A 13,577-nucleotide genomic window follows, 5' to 3' on the forward strand; every position below is an offset into this window, starting at 1 on the left:
CGGAAGCTAAATTTAGAAAGCTGCTGAAAACTTACTTGTTCACTGCTTAGCATGGTGTGACCCTCAGTTGCGGTAAATTCCACCTCCCTCTCCCTTAGCGCGGGGACACGCCGAGATGGCGTAACCATGCGCTTTACAAATTTCTTTATTATTATTATTATTGTGATAGTACTCTGACCCAGGCACTCTCCACCTTTTGAAGGACTGTGCCCCTTGATGAAACTTTAACCCTTGATTACCTCCAGGGTCCAGGCATGCTTCATAGGCTAACAACTGTGGAAAGGAAGATTAGAATACGAGGCAATGAACAGACTGGTAATGAAATCATTCTGTAGCCAGCTTTGCAAAGTGGTTAGCCACTGTAGGCGAGTATTGAAGTAGTGAACCAATTAAGCTCAGATTTATTAGTATACATATTAGAATTATTATTAGTAAGTGGATTTTAATATAATTCCCAAATGTACATTCCTGTAACCAACCCGACATTCCACATTGTCTCTTGTCACTTTTCTTTCATTTCTTTTGTTTTTTTTACATTTTCTTTGGTTTTGACAAAGATGGTACAAATGAAAACAAAATTTCATAAACAAAAACAATGCTCCAAGTCCTCAGTCCCAACCACCCATCATCCCCACCGCAGCACACCACGCATCAAACTAAATCAGTAGGCATAGTATCCATCAAAGAGGAAAATCGATGGAAATTCCACCATTTACCCTATCTTGAGGAATTTTGCTGACAGCCGCAGGCAATATACATTGGTTCTTCCTGCTTGGCAGACCAATCCATACCAGCATGCCACACCGCCAACTGCGGCGGGACCGACTGTTTCCAGGATTGTGCTATGTCTCTTTTGGTCACTTGAGCTGCCAAAATCACCAGAGCCCTATCACCCCATGTCCACCCAAAGTCATCCATTATCCCTAACAGTGCCACTTTCTGAGTCAACAGGATTGATTTGTCGAGGATCGCCGAGAGGGCTTTATAATTTGGGACCAGAAGTAAGCAATCCATAGACACTGCCAGAGTATATGAAATAAGTCTGCTCTTGGAAATTGGCAGCACACACATATGAGGTCTTAAAGGATACCTGCATAACCCAGTTGCTGGGCAGTCATGTAGGTTTTGTGGAGGTAGTGTAATTGGACAGGTGCAAGTGGGCAGATATTGCTAGCTCCCTAGGACCCCTAAATGCCTTCTGCCATTCAACTTCCTCCAGGGCCCCTCCTTTCAAATGTTACCAGAAATTCAGCCATAGGTTATCCTTCAGATGCATGCACCAAAATATTCATATGCCATAAAATCTGTTGCACACACATAAGTATGCCCAATTGTGTGTGCTCTGTGCAATTCGTTATTGCAAATTCCATACACAGAATGAACTGCATATGCTTCAGCAAATTACTACTGAAACTCTTTATGAAACAATCATAGATAAACCTGGGCAAAATAAGGCATGTTCGTTATAGTTAGGATGACCACCTCACTCCATGTCATCACGTTCTTAGACCGCAGTCCTCAGCTTGTCACCTACAAACCATTGCTATCAGGCATGCTAATCTAATCATTTCAATGGATGAAAAAATAAACTACAATACCCATAATGCTTTAGGCTGTCACCTATGACTGGAGACTAAGACTGGAAGCAGACTCTTAGATGAAAGCGAATGAGGTGGTCACCAGGATCATGAAGCCTGGTCCGACCCTACAGCATAAACATCATATCATACGCTAAAGAATAGGAGTAGGGTTTTTAGATATGATCAGAAAGATAGGTGCTCTGACTAGTGTGCGTTTAGGGTATGTCTAGTTTCTGGTTAGTACGGTGCCACCAGATTGCGGGAACTACCCAGTAGCCCCCGTTGTATTGTGAGTCAGGAACCCACAATGATTTGATTGGCACAGTCCTGGGTACACGTGGTGGGGATAAAACAATGGTTCGATAGTCTCTTAAAAAGTTTCAAAAGTTTCTGAGGTCAACACCAGTAAAGTCTTTGAAATGTTTAATCAGCAAAAACAAAATGAAATCAAACAATCAGCCGAAACGTGTTTTGTCACAGTGCAGTGAGCCTGTGACTCTTCAGGGCTGAGGAGGATACAAAATTTGGGGTGAGGGAAGTTCAAAATACAATTGGAGAAACTTATTTACATGGGGCACACAAACCTCAATGGGACCGGGGAGAAGGGATCACCCAAAGTGTAAGTTGAACATGTGGTGAAGGTCAGGACATGGTTGTAAAAAGTGACTTTATTGTGCAAGTGCCGCTGTCATGGTGTGCTTACCATGATGAAACCGTGGGAAAGCAAAAGATCATAAGTGGTGTGACATATAAATTGAAAAACGGTAGTGGCTCCCAGTGTTGACAAGTGACAAGGTGGGTGTACTGTCTTGTTGAAGCCGAGGTTATAGGGGTAGGGTGGCTGACCAAGCATGCTGATGCTCACCAGAGAGCTAAGTTAAAACAATCTGTAAGTAGGAAAAGACCGAACGTGAAAGAGACGTGTATGAACTAGGTATTGAGGCCTGAGGTACAATGCCAGGTGAGAATCTAGGCAGAGTATGAAAAGATGATGATGTGTTAACAAGATTAAAAAGGCAGGGAGACCTGACGGAAACGCTTCTAGGAAAAACAAGATGGAGTAAATATCTGTGTGATGTTTGATAAGTCTGTGATCAGGTCCCTAACAAGACAAGGAAAGAAGAGGGCAAGGATAAGCGGTCCGTACGGGACTGAAGGGAATTCAAATTCCTAAGCTGGGCACTGAAAGAAACAGTTTACAAGCCCAATGCAATGGAAGTAGAGCTCACCTCATGGCCTGTGATACTTCCAACCCGGCCTGGGGCTGTGAAGAAGCTTGGTTGAATGGAGCGCCTCCTGTGGTGATCAGTGAGGCTGGAGGGGAGTGGTTGTCCAGTGTTTCAAGGAATGGAGGGCCGGCGGTAGCGCAGCAATTGAGATATCTTGAGTCCTGTGGTGAAGCGAGGGGGGGGGGGGGGAACAAGTAAATATGATAGCGAAAATTGGCCGATAATGAGAGTGGGAGGTGGGTGGAGTGGTATTTAGAAAAGGGCGGCCGGCTGAGGTCTTACCCTGTGGAGATCAGGGATGAGCCCTCTGCTGTCCGGTGCCTGTGAGGATGAGTTGGTACTGAGCGGAACGTGTAAGAAAATTCTCTGCTGTAAAAAGAAGTGGGGGGGCTATGATTAGAATCTTGGGGAGACATGGAACAGTCCCTATTAAGGTAACAGTGGTGGGAGTCTTATCCTGTTGAATCAATGGCGTCAGTGCGGTTGGTCGTTTTGGGTATGGGGAGGTGGGTGCCAGTCTGGAAGCAAAGAGGAAGTGAGAGATTGGATACCAACATGGGTGGCAGAGCAACTGTGCCAGGACAAGTTGGAGAAACAAAAGCTGCATGTTGACTGAGGCCGTCAGATACTGCGGGGTACTAGGGCTTACCTGCTGAATCAGTTGCGGAGGTACTGAGACACTGGAACTGAGGAAGTTTCCGGATGCGGAAGTGTTTGTAGCTGACCGTGTCTCTAAATAGTGATGCGGCTGGTAACGACTAGGCCGCGTTAGGTGGCGTGGCATATGCTGGGGGTGTGGCCTAGTCTGAGACTGTACTCCCCTTGCGTATCAATGGTGGGAGGTCCCGACATGGTGTAGAACATGGGTGTTACGGTGGGATTTTTGATCTCTTGTCAGATCACTATAGATCTAGATCCCAACTCAGGTCGACTGAACCTTTGTTACCTGTCATAGAGTAAAAAGCAATCCACTACTAGGTTAATCAGTTTAAGACTTTACACAACTCTGAAGAACCACTTACTACGAATAAGTTTTAAAAGTTTTATTATAAAGCCAAAGATAACTGGAGATACAAACATCTCAATATAAGGTTCAAAAGATACACTGGCATCAATACAAACATGAATTCTCTAAATGTTCTTCGGCGACAGAAGAATATCACCAAAACTAATTCAAAGATCATCAAGTTTGCAAGAATAGACACAAGTTGTAACTTGTGCGACATTTACAAAAGGGAAGGAAAATCCAAATTAGACTGTCCCTACACTAGACTAAGTGACATCCCTACTTAGCAAGATCTTAACCTAAAAAAAAGGTGTCAGCTGTGGTGACTTCCAAAGAAGATCACTCACTTTCCCTTAGTCTTTGTTGTAAATCTGTGCATCGCAGTTATGCCCTATCTGCCTACCCATCTGCTCTCTTAGGTTCCTCAGGCCATCTGCTCTAACTCCACCCAGGGGTGCTGTCCCTAATACAAAATCACAATTACAGTAGAAACACCCCTCAGAGACGCCCCTCACGTACACCCCTCACGTGGTGTCGGTTCTGGCTTTTTCCATGCTGATACTCCTCTGGGCTCCTTGTTAGCGTTGACCTTGCTTCTCAGGCTCTTCTCCGGCAAGACGGTACCCCCCAGGAAATTCCTGAGCCCTCCTCCAGGCCTGTGCCTGTCTCTCAGAACAGAGCTCTATTCATCACTCTCTTGATTGGAACCCCCTCGCACCTACAAACAGACACCCATGAAGTGGGCCCCAAATTCCGGCCTCCAGCTTATATCCTAAGTCGTAAACCTTCGAGCATGGTCCACGATTTATGCTTAACACGACCTAATTCTAACTAGCACATGCAGATCAAAAGAAACGACCTTATCTCTCCAGGCCTACTAGAATTACATGAAACAGGCCTGTGCACACTATGAACCTTTATTTCTCAGCCTAAACAGAATTCTAACTTATTACACACACTGGTTATAGGGAACACTTCTATAAAACGTATATTTTCAGTTCTATGCATCGGACGTCGCCTTCCTAACAGAAACATGGATGAACGCCTCCTCAGCTCCAGACATCACCATTGCCATCCCGGAAGGTTACAAGATCATCCGAAAAGACCGCACCAAGCAAACAGGAGGAGGCATCGCTATCGTCCATAAGAACTCCATCCGCATCTCAACCATCTCAGACGTCAACCTCGCTAGCGCCGAGCACCTTCACTTCCAGATCCACACCGACCCCAATAGCACACTCAGAGGCACCCTCCTCTACAGGCCACCAGGACCCCGTGCACAATTCAGTGAAGACATCACTGACTTTATCACCCAACACGCCCTTCCCTCCGAGGATTACATTCTATTGGGAGACCTCAATTTGCACCTGGAAAAAAGCAACGACAGCAACACCAATACCCTGCTGGCAATCTCGCCAACCTCGGACTCAAACAACTTGTTAATACCCCACTCACCACGCAGGTCACACTCTCGACCCTATCTTCACCTCCAGCAAACATATCTCCTTCAGTCACACCACAGCTCTCCATTGGACGGACCACAGCTGCGTTCACTTTATCTACAAAAAGACCACAACCCACAACCATCCTCAACCTACTCTGCGAAGAAACTGGAACAAAATCACCATCGACCAGATCTCCTCATCGCTTCTTCAAAACCCCCCTGCCCACTCTTCGAACCCCAACCAAGCAGCCATTAACTTCACTCAATGGCTAACCAACAGCGCCGACAGCCTAGCACCCCTGAAAAAACGCCAAATCAAACTAGGCAGCAAAAAACGCCCCCTGGTTCAATGATGATCTTAAGAAATCCAAGAAACTATGTCGCTCCCTTGAGAAGACATGGAAAAAAGACCCAATCACCAGCACCAGGGACGCGTTCAAAAACACCATCCGCATACACCACCAACTGATCCGAACCGCCTAGAAAGCCGCTTTCAAAGACCGACTTGATAACAACGCCCACAACAGCAAGGAATTATTCAACATCGTCAAAGAGTTTACCAACCCCACTGCCTACTCCAACGACATCACTCCCTCTCAAGCCCTTTGCGACTCCCTAGCTTCGTTCTTCCACGACAAAATAGCAGACATCCACACCAGCTTTGACAACCATCCTGGAGACCAACCCACCCTACCTTTTGCCGTACACCCACCCCCCTTGAACATCCTTAATGACTGGAACCCAATCTCCACTGAGGACACCATCCCCCTGATGAACTCCATCCACTCAGGATCCCCCATAGACCCATGCCCTCACCACATCTTCAACAAAGCTGACTCCGTCATCGCACCCCACCTCCGAGATGTCATCAACTGCTCCCTTAACTCCGCCACCTTCCCGGAAAGCTGGAAACATGCCGAACTCAGCGCCCTTCTGAAAAAACCCACAGCTGACCCCACCAAACTCAAAAACTACCGCCCCATCTCGCTCCTTCCATTCCCGGCCAAAGTCATCGAGAAAGCTGTCAACAACCAGCTCGCCGCCTTCCTCGAAACCAACAAATCCCTAGACTCCTCACAGTCTGGCTTCCGAGCCAAACACAGCACTGAGACCGCACTCATCGCAGCAACAGACGACATTCGAACTCTACTGGACAATGGAGACACTGTCGCCCTCATCCTCCTCAACCTCTCCGCAGCCTTCGACACAGTCTGTCATAGCACCCTGTTACAACGCCTCAGAAACATAGGAATCCAAGGAAAAGCACTGGAATGGATCACCTCGTTCCTTGCCGGAAGAACCCAGAGAGTCCGCCTCCCACCATTCAAGTTAGAGGCCACTGAAGTCATCTGCGGCGTGCCACAAGGATCTTCACTCAGCCCCGCCCTCTTCAACGTATACATGAGCCCCCTCGCAGCCATCACACGCCAACACAACCTCAACATCATCTCCTACGCTGATGACACTCAACTGATCCTCTCACTCATCAAAGACCCTAACACCGCCAAAACAAACTTACATAAAGGAATGAGAGAAGTAGCCGAGTGGATGAAGCTCAACCATCTGAAACTGAATTCCGACAAAACAGAAGTCCTTATCCTAGGTACCTCCCCCTCCTCCTGGGATGACTCGTGGTGGCCAGAGTCCCTTGGAAAATCACCCATCCCGACGGACCACGCACGGAACCTGGGCGTCATTCTGGACTCCTCACTCTCGATGACCAGACAGGTCAACGCCGTTTCATCATCTTGCTTCAACATCCTTCGCATGCTCAAAAAAACATTTCGCTGGATCCCCACCGAAACTAGAAAAACGGTCACCCACGCACTGGTTACAAGCCGCTTGGACTACGGAAACACCCTATACGCCGGTACCAACGCAAAACTTCAGAAAAAACTCCAACGCATCCAGAACGCATCAGCCAGACTCATACTAGACATTCCGCGTAAAGACCACATTTCTGGTCACCTGAAAAACCTCCACTGGCTCCCCGTCAATAAGAGGATAACATTCAGCCTCCTAACCCACGCACACAAAGCTCTTTTATGAACTTGGACCCGAATGCCTCAATACACGACTTTCCTTCTACACCCCCTCCCGCCAGCTACGCTCCTCCCACCAAGCCCTTGCTGCTGTACCTCGCATCAACAAAACAACCATGGGAGGAAGATCCTTCTCCTACCTGGCAGCCAAAACCTGGAACTCACTTCCCACTCACCTTCGCCTCACTCAGAACCACCTAGCATTCAGAAAGCAACTTAAAACCTGGATATTCGACAAGTAATTCCCCACCCTTCTCCAAGCGCCTTGAGACCCTCTGGGTATGTAGCGCGCTATATAAATCATTTGAATTGAATTGAATTATCATGTGAAATTGTAAAGGCACATATTCTTTCTCAGTGAACTGCCATGAAGCCTACACATTTCTACGTTTAGCAGCATTACATTCTCCTCTGACACAGCCACATAACATGGAATTTAATATCATTCTAACATCTCTAAACACTTCTACATTAGCTTTTCATACTGATATATGCACTCTGTATTAATTAAACACTCTTATATGTATGCACTCTATAAATTCGACACTCTTATATGTTCCTTTAACTAGACTGGTGCAACATGCTTGTAAATATTGTGCACCTCTACATTTTACTTGATATGCGCTCTCTCATGGGTGTAGTCACGTATAATGAGACGAGCGTGGATATGCGTCACACTAGTCTGGCTAGACTGGTCACATGGAATCGTGAGAGTTACGTGCGACCATTGCATGTAATTGCTGCATCTCTTGTGTATGGAGTGCAGAAAAAGCCATGTGAGAGATTCAGGTAAAAGGGGGATGGAAGCTAGTGTGAGAAAAAGGTCAGACTGGCTGGACTGGTGTTCGACGTCAAAAGTGAACATGGTTCTCCAAGGTGGGAGTGCATAGAAGCCGGCCGTGTGGCTCGCATGAGCTGAGGAACTGCATAAAGACTGACTGCGGATAAGTAAAATGGACTAGGACTAGGCTATGGGTAAAAGCAGAAACCCTTGTATAGTGGCCCCTTACGTAAGGGGTGAGCACTACAGGGGGCATGATGACATGGGTGAAAGTAGCATGCTGTGCACTAGTGTCCAATGGTGTGAAGATACTAGCGGGTGGTGTATGCATATAAGATACATACTATACGTGGCCACAGAGTTGAAACCCAACTTCTGTATGTTGACTACTGACAAGAGAGAATAAACAATGAAGGGGGTCATGGTGGTGTAAGTGAAAAGTAGCATGCTGTGTTCTAGTGTCGAATAGTGTGACACTGCATATAAGATACATGCTATACATAGCCATATTGTTATACCCAACTTATACATTTTGACTACCGAGATGACAAAAAGCAACATTCAGTTCATCACAGGACAATCACTCGCCCAGGATGTAGTGTAGTTCATTATCTGTCTTGAGTCCGGGCTGCACTGTTCGTAGGCACATGATCCATGTTGCTTCCAGGCGCCTAAGTCTTAGTTCTCTGTTGCCACCCCTGGAGCTGACTGGAGCTACGTCGAATCCAAAAAAGGTTAGTCATTTTTTTGCACCTTGGTTGGGGCAGGTTGCTGCATTTATCGCTATAGGGTATCTGGATGTTGCAGGTCTCTGACGTGTTCGCCAATACGCCGATGACAGTCAGCTCATCCTCTACCTATCCGCAGACCCCACGAACACCAAAGCCAACTTCCGCAAGTGCATGACCAGCATTGCCAGCTGGATGTAAAAAAAACTGCCTCAAACTCAACACCGACAAAATGAAGGTACTCATCTTTGGAAGCAACTCATCACCGTGGAACAACTCCTGGCAACCAGCAGAGCTCAGCCTCCCTCCCGCACCCTTAGAACATGCTAGGAATCTTGGCATGATACTTGACAGCAAACTCACCATGAAAAAACAGATACACATACTGTCCTTAGCCTGCTTTCTCACTCTCTACATGCTCTGGATAATCTTCAAGTGGCTCCCCATCAGCACAGGAGGCATTGTCACTCAGGCCCTCGTCCCCAGCCACCTGGAGTACGGCAACACCGTCTACATTGGGGTTATCTCTCAGCTTCTAAACAGACTTCAGAACATCCAGAACATCCAGAACACAAAATGCTGGCTCATTGTCGACCTCCCAAGTTGAACCCACATCACCTCTTAACTCAAAACACTCTACTGGCTCCCCGTCCACAAGAAGTGCCAGTTCAAAATGCTGACCCATGCCTGCAAGGCCCTGCACAATGAAGGACCAGCCTACCTTAACCACAGGCTAAAGTTCTGTTAGACATCTGCGCTCTGCACCCCTCTCCCTTGTCTACACTCCCCCCTTCCAACGAAGCTGTGCCGCTCATTCTCCCACCTGGCCGCCAAGACCTGAAACAGCTTCTCCCTCTACCTCTAGACCGCTCCATCCCTGCAAGAGTTCAGAAGCGGGCAGAAAACCTGTCTGATCGATTGGCTAGGCCCAAGCAGCAGCTACCCCTAGTGCCTGGATACCCTCTCAGGTGATAAACAGTGCTTTACAAACCCGAATTGATTGATTGATGAGCAAGTGATGCAAAGCATATGAAGCATTATAGGTTGTCTCAATGATAGTGGTTGTCTAGTTGATAGTACGTGTGCTGCTGGTAGAATGGATGCTGATGGAGGTTAAGGGTGTGGTTGACGTTGTAGAGTTGAAAATAAGGTTTAGGTGAGGTGTGAAGTACATGCGGTTCAGTGGTTCATAGGCTATAGGTGGGGGTGTAAAGGGCGACAGTTAGTCAGTGTCGGGTTGGGTAATTTGAAGGTCAGTAGGATGTACATGGTTATGTAGAGTCAGGTGGAAGTGTAGGTTTGTAGTGCTAGGGCTTGGTTGGGATTGGTGCATTTGACCATGTAGGGTCAAGGGCATGGTGAATGTCTCAGGTAAGATGTAGATGGTGGTGTGGGAAGAATAAGTAGTTAGTGACGTAGAGTGTATGTGGTGGTATAGAGTACAGGAAGTGAAGTTTGTAGGTGCATGATGCTGCGCATGATATAGGCGGCTGTGCAATTTATAAGTCGGCTTTCCTGTTTTCAGTTTCTATTTTTGGTAAATTCTGGTGTTTTTTAATTATTGTTTGCAATTTTTTCAATACCTTAAAAAAGACAGTGGTTATCAGTGGTTACACATTTTTGCGTCATTAAAAACAACAGAAACAGTGTTTTTTTCGGAGTTTATGGGATGTTTTGCTTTTAATTACTGCTTGCTTTCTGCAATGACAGTGTATGTGTATAGATAGCGTGTGTACAGGGTATATGAGGTCCAAATACATTTTTACAAATCAAACTTTTTGTAGTACATCATACAATACTTCTTTAGTATGTTTTTGGTCAAGCCTGCTTGCACTTTCCTTCCTATGTAAACATTTATCTGTGAATAGTCCCTCTCAACATTGGGACGGGGAGTGCCAAAAAACCCAGTACACAATTTGCTAACTCTGGCCAATGAAATAACTTTCTATGCTAATACTGGTGTACCTGAACATTGTGATTCTCAAGGACATGTTCTGAATTGGGCACATATGACCTCAGTGATTGAAGTAGTCAAAAATGAAGCAGTACTTTTCAAAGTCTGGAGAAAAAAAGAATGGATCTAAAACGTGTGCAGTGTACCTCAGTGAGGCTTCATTCGTGACCGCTCAGCTCTCCTCAGGATTGGTCGCTACACCCTCTGCTGCCGCTCCTGCCTGCCTTGCCTTGCTGCCTCCTGCCTGCAGTTTCCCTCGAGCGCCGCCCGCAGCTCCTGGGATCCCCGCTGCCGGCAGACCCTTGGATTTCCCGCCGCTGCCTCCCTGCGGCCCCGCCCCCCTGCTACTCCATACGCCGCCCCGCTCCCGCCACCCAGCTGCTCCTCCCTCCCGGCTCCTTACTTATGACGCCCCCTGAGCGACCGCGCAGCGGACACGCGCAGCGGGAGCACCGATTGAGCGCCGAAGGTGCGCCAAAGGTAAGCCCGTCTGCGCCCATCCGTGCCTGGACCGCGCCCAGTGCCAGGACCCCTGGCCCCCGCCGAAGCAAGACGACCTACGGACCTACGACGCCACAACACTCAACGCACTCAACACTGGCCGGAACCCTGCCTGCTACCGAGCCACCCCGAGATGCACCCACGGACCCTTCGCCTGCCAAGCCTGCCGTTTCTCCTGCTACCGGACCTGCACGGCCCCCGCCAAGCCCTGCACCAGCAGCAACCACCTGAAGTGCATCCTGCTCAACACCCGCTCCATCCACAGGCACGCCGTGGAACTCTGGGACCTGCTTGACACAACAGCACCGGACGTCGCCTTCCTCACTGAAACCTGGATGAACGCCTCCTCAGCGCCCGACATCGCCATAGCCATCCCGGACAGATACAAGATCACCCGGAAGGACCGCGTCAACCAGACGGGAGGAAGCATCACCATCGTACACAAGAACACCATCCGCATCTCAACTAACTCCGACGAAACCTTCACCGCCGCTGAACACCTGCACTTCCAGATATACACTGATCCCAAGACCACCCTCCGCGGCACCCTCATCTACAGACCACCGGGACCATGCACACAATTCAGCGAAGACATCCAGACTTCATCAGCCCGCACGCCCTTCCCTCCGCCAACTACATCCTCCTAGGAGACCTCAACTTTCACCTGGAGAACAATAACAACAGAAACACCACCACCCTGCTGGACAACCTCGCCAACCTCGGACTCAAGCAACTAGTGAACACCCCCACCCACTACGCCGGCCACACGCTCGACCCAGTCTTCACATCCAGCAAGCACATCTCCTTCAGCCACGCCACCGGACTCCACTGGACAGACCACAGCTGCGTCCACTTCAGCTTCAAAAAAACCACGACCCACCACCACCCGCAACAGGTCCCCCGCTGATGCTGGAGCAAGATCACTGCCGAGCAGCTCACCGTCTCCCTCAGCCAGAACACTCCCACCAGCACAACAGACCCCAACGAAACAGCCAGCAACATCACCAAGTGGCTGACCGCCTGCGCCGATGACCTCGCACCACTAAAGAACCCTCCCAGCAGACACAACAGCAAGAAAACCTCCTGGTTCACCGACGAACTCAAGGAATCCAAGAAGAACTGCCACACCCTCGAGAAAGCCTGGCGGCTCGACCACACCACAGACAACAGGACCGCCCTCAAGCACGCCATCTGCAAACACCATCAGCTGATCCGCGCCACCAAGAAGACGGCACTCAAAGAACGCCTGGACAACAACACCCACGACAGCAAGGAACTCTTCAGCATCGTCAAAGAGCTCTCCAACCCCAGCGACGGAAACAACGACATCACTCCCTCGCAAGACCTCTGCAACTCACTCGCCTCGTTCTTCCACCGCAAGATCGCCGACATACACAACAGCTTCAACGCACAGACCACGCACCCTACCACCGAACCAATGCCCGCCACCACCACCCTCTGCAACTGGACCCCGATCAGCACCGAAGACACCACCCGCACGATGAACTCCATCCACTCCGGATCACCAACCGACCCGTGCCCACACCACGTCTTCAACAAAGCAGACGCCACCATCGCACCCCATCTCCGAGACACCATCAACTCCTCCTTCCAACCGCCCTCCTGAAGAAACCAACGGCGGACCCCACCGACCTCAAGAACTACCGTCTCATCTCGCTCCTTCCTTTTCCGGCCAAAGTCATCGAGAAGACCGTCAACAAACAGCTGGCCACCTTCCTCGAGACGAACGGATCCCTCGACCCCTCGCAGTCCGGGTTAACTACAGCACCGAGACCGCCCTGATCGCAGCCACCGACGACATCAGAACCCTGATCAACAACGGGGAAACAGCGGCCCTCATCCTCCTGGACCTCTCTGCGACTTTCGACACAGTCTGCCACCGAACTCTAGTGAAGCGCCTCAGCAACATCGGAATTCGAGAAAAAGCGCTGGAATGGATCATCTCGTTCCTCACCGGAAGAACCCAGAGAGTCCGCCTCCCTCCGTTCAGATCCGAGGCCACCGAAGTCATCTGCGGCGTACCACAAAGATCTTCACTCAGCCCAACCCTCTTCAACGTCTACATGAGCCCCCTCGCAGCCATCGCACGCTAGCACTACCTCAACATCATCTCCTACACCGACGACACCCAGCTCATCCTCTCCCTCACCAGCGACCCCACCACCGCCAAAGCCAACCTACAGGAAGGGATGAAAAACGTCGCCGACTGGATGAGGAACAGCCGCCTTAAACTGAACTCGGACAAGACGGAAGTCCTCATCCTGGGATCATCACCCTCCGCCTGGGACGAC

This window comes from Lissotriton vulgaris, chromosome 5, assembly GCF_964263255.1.
Source record: "Lissotriton vulgaris chromosome 5, aLisVul1.2, whole genome shotgun sequence".
Classification (NCBI taxonomy): Eukaryota; Metazoa; Chordata; class Amphibia; order Caudata; family Salamandridae; genus Lissotriton; species Lissotriton vulgaris.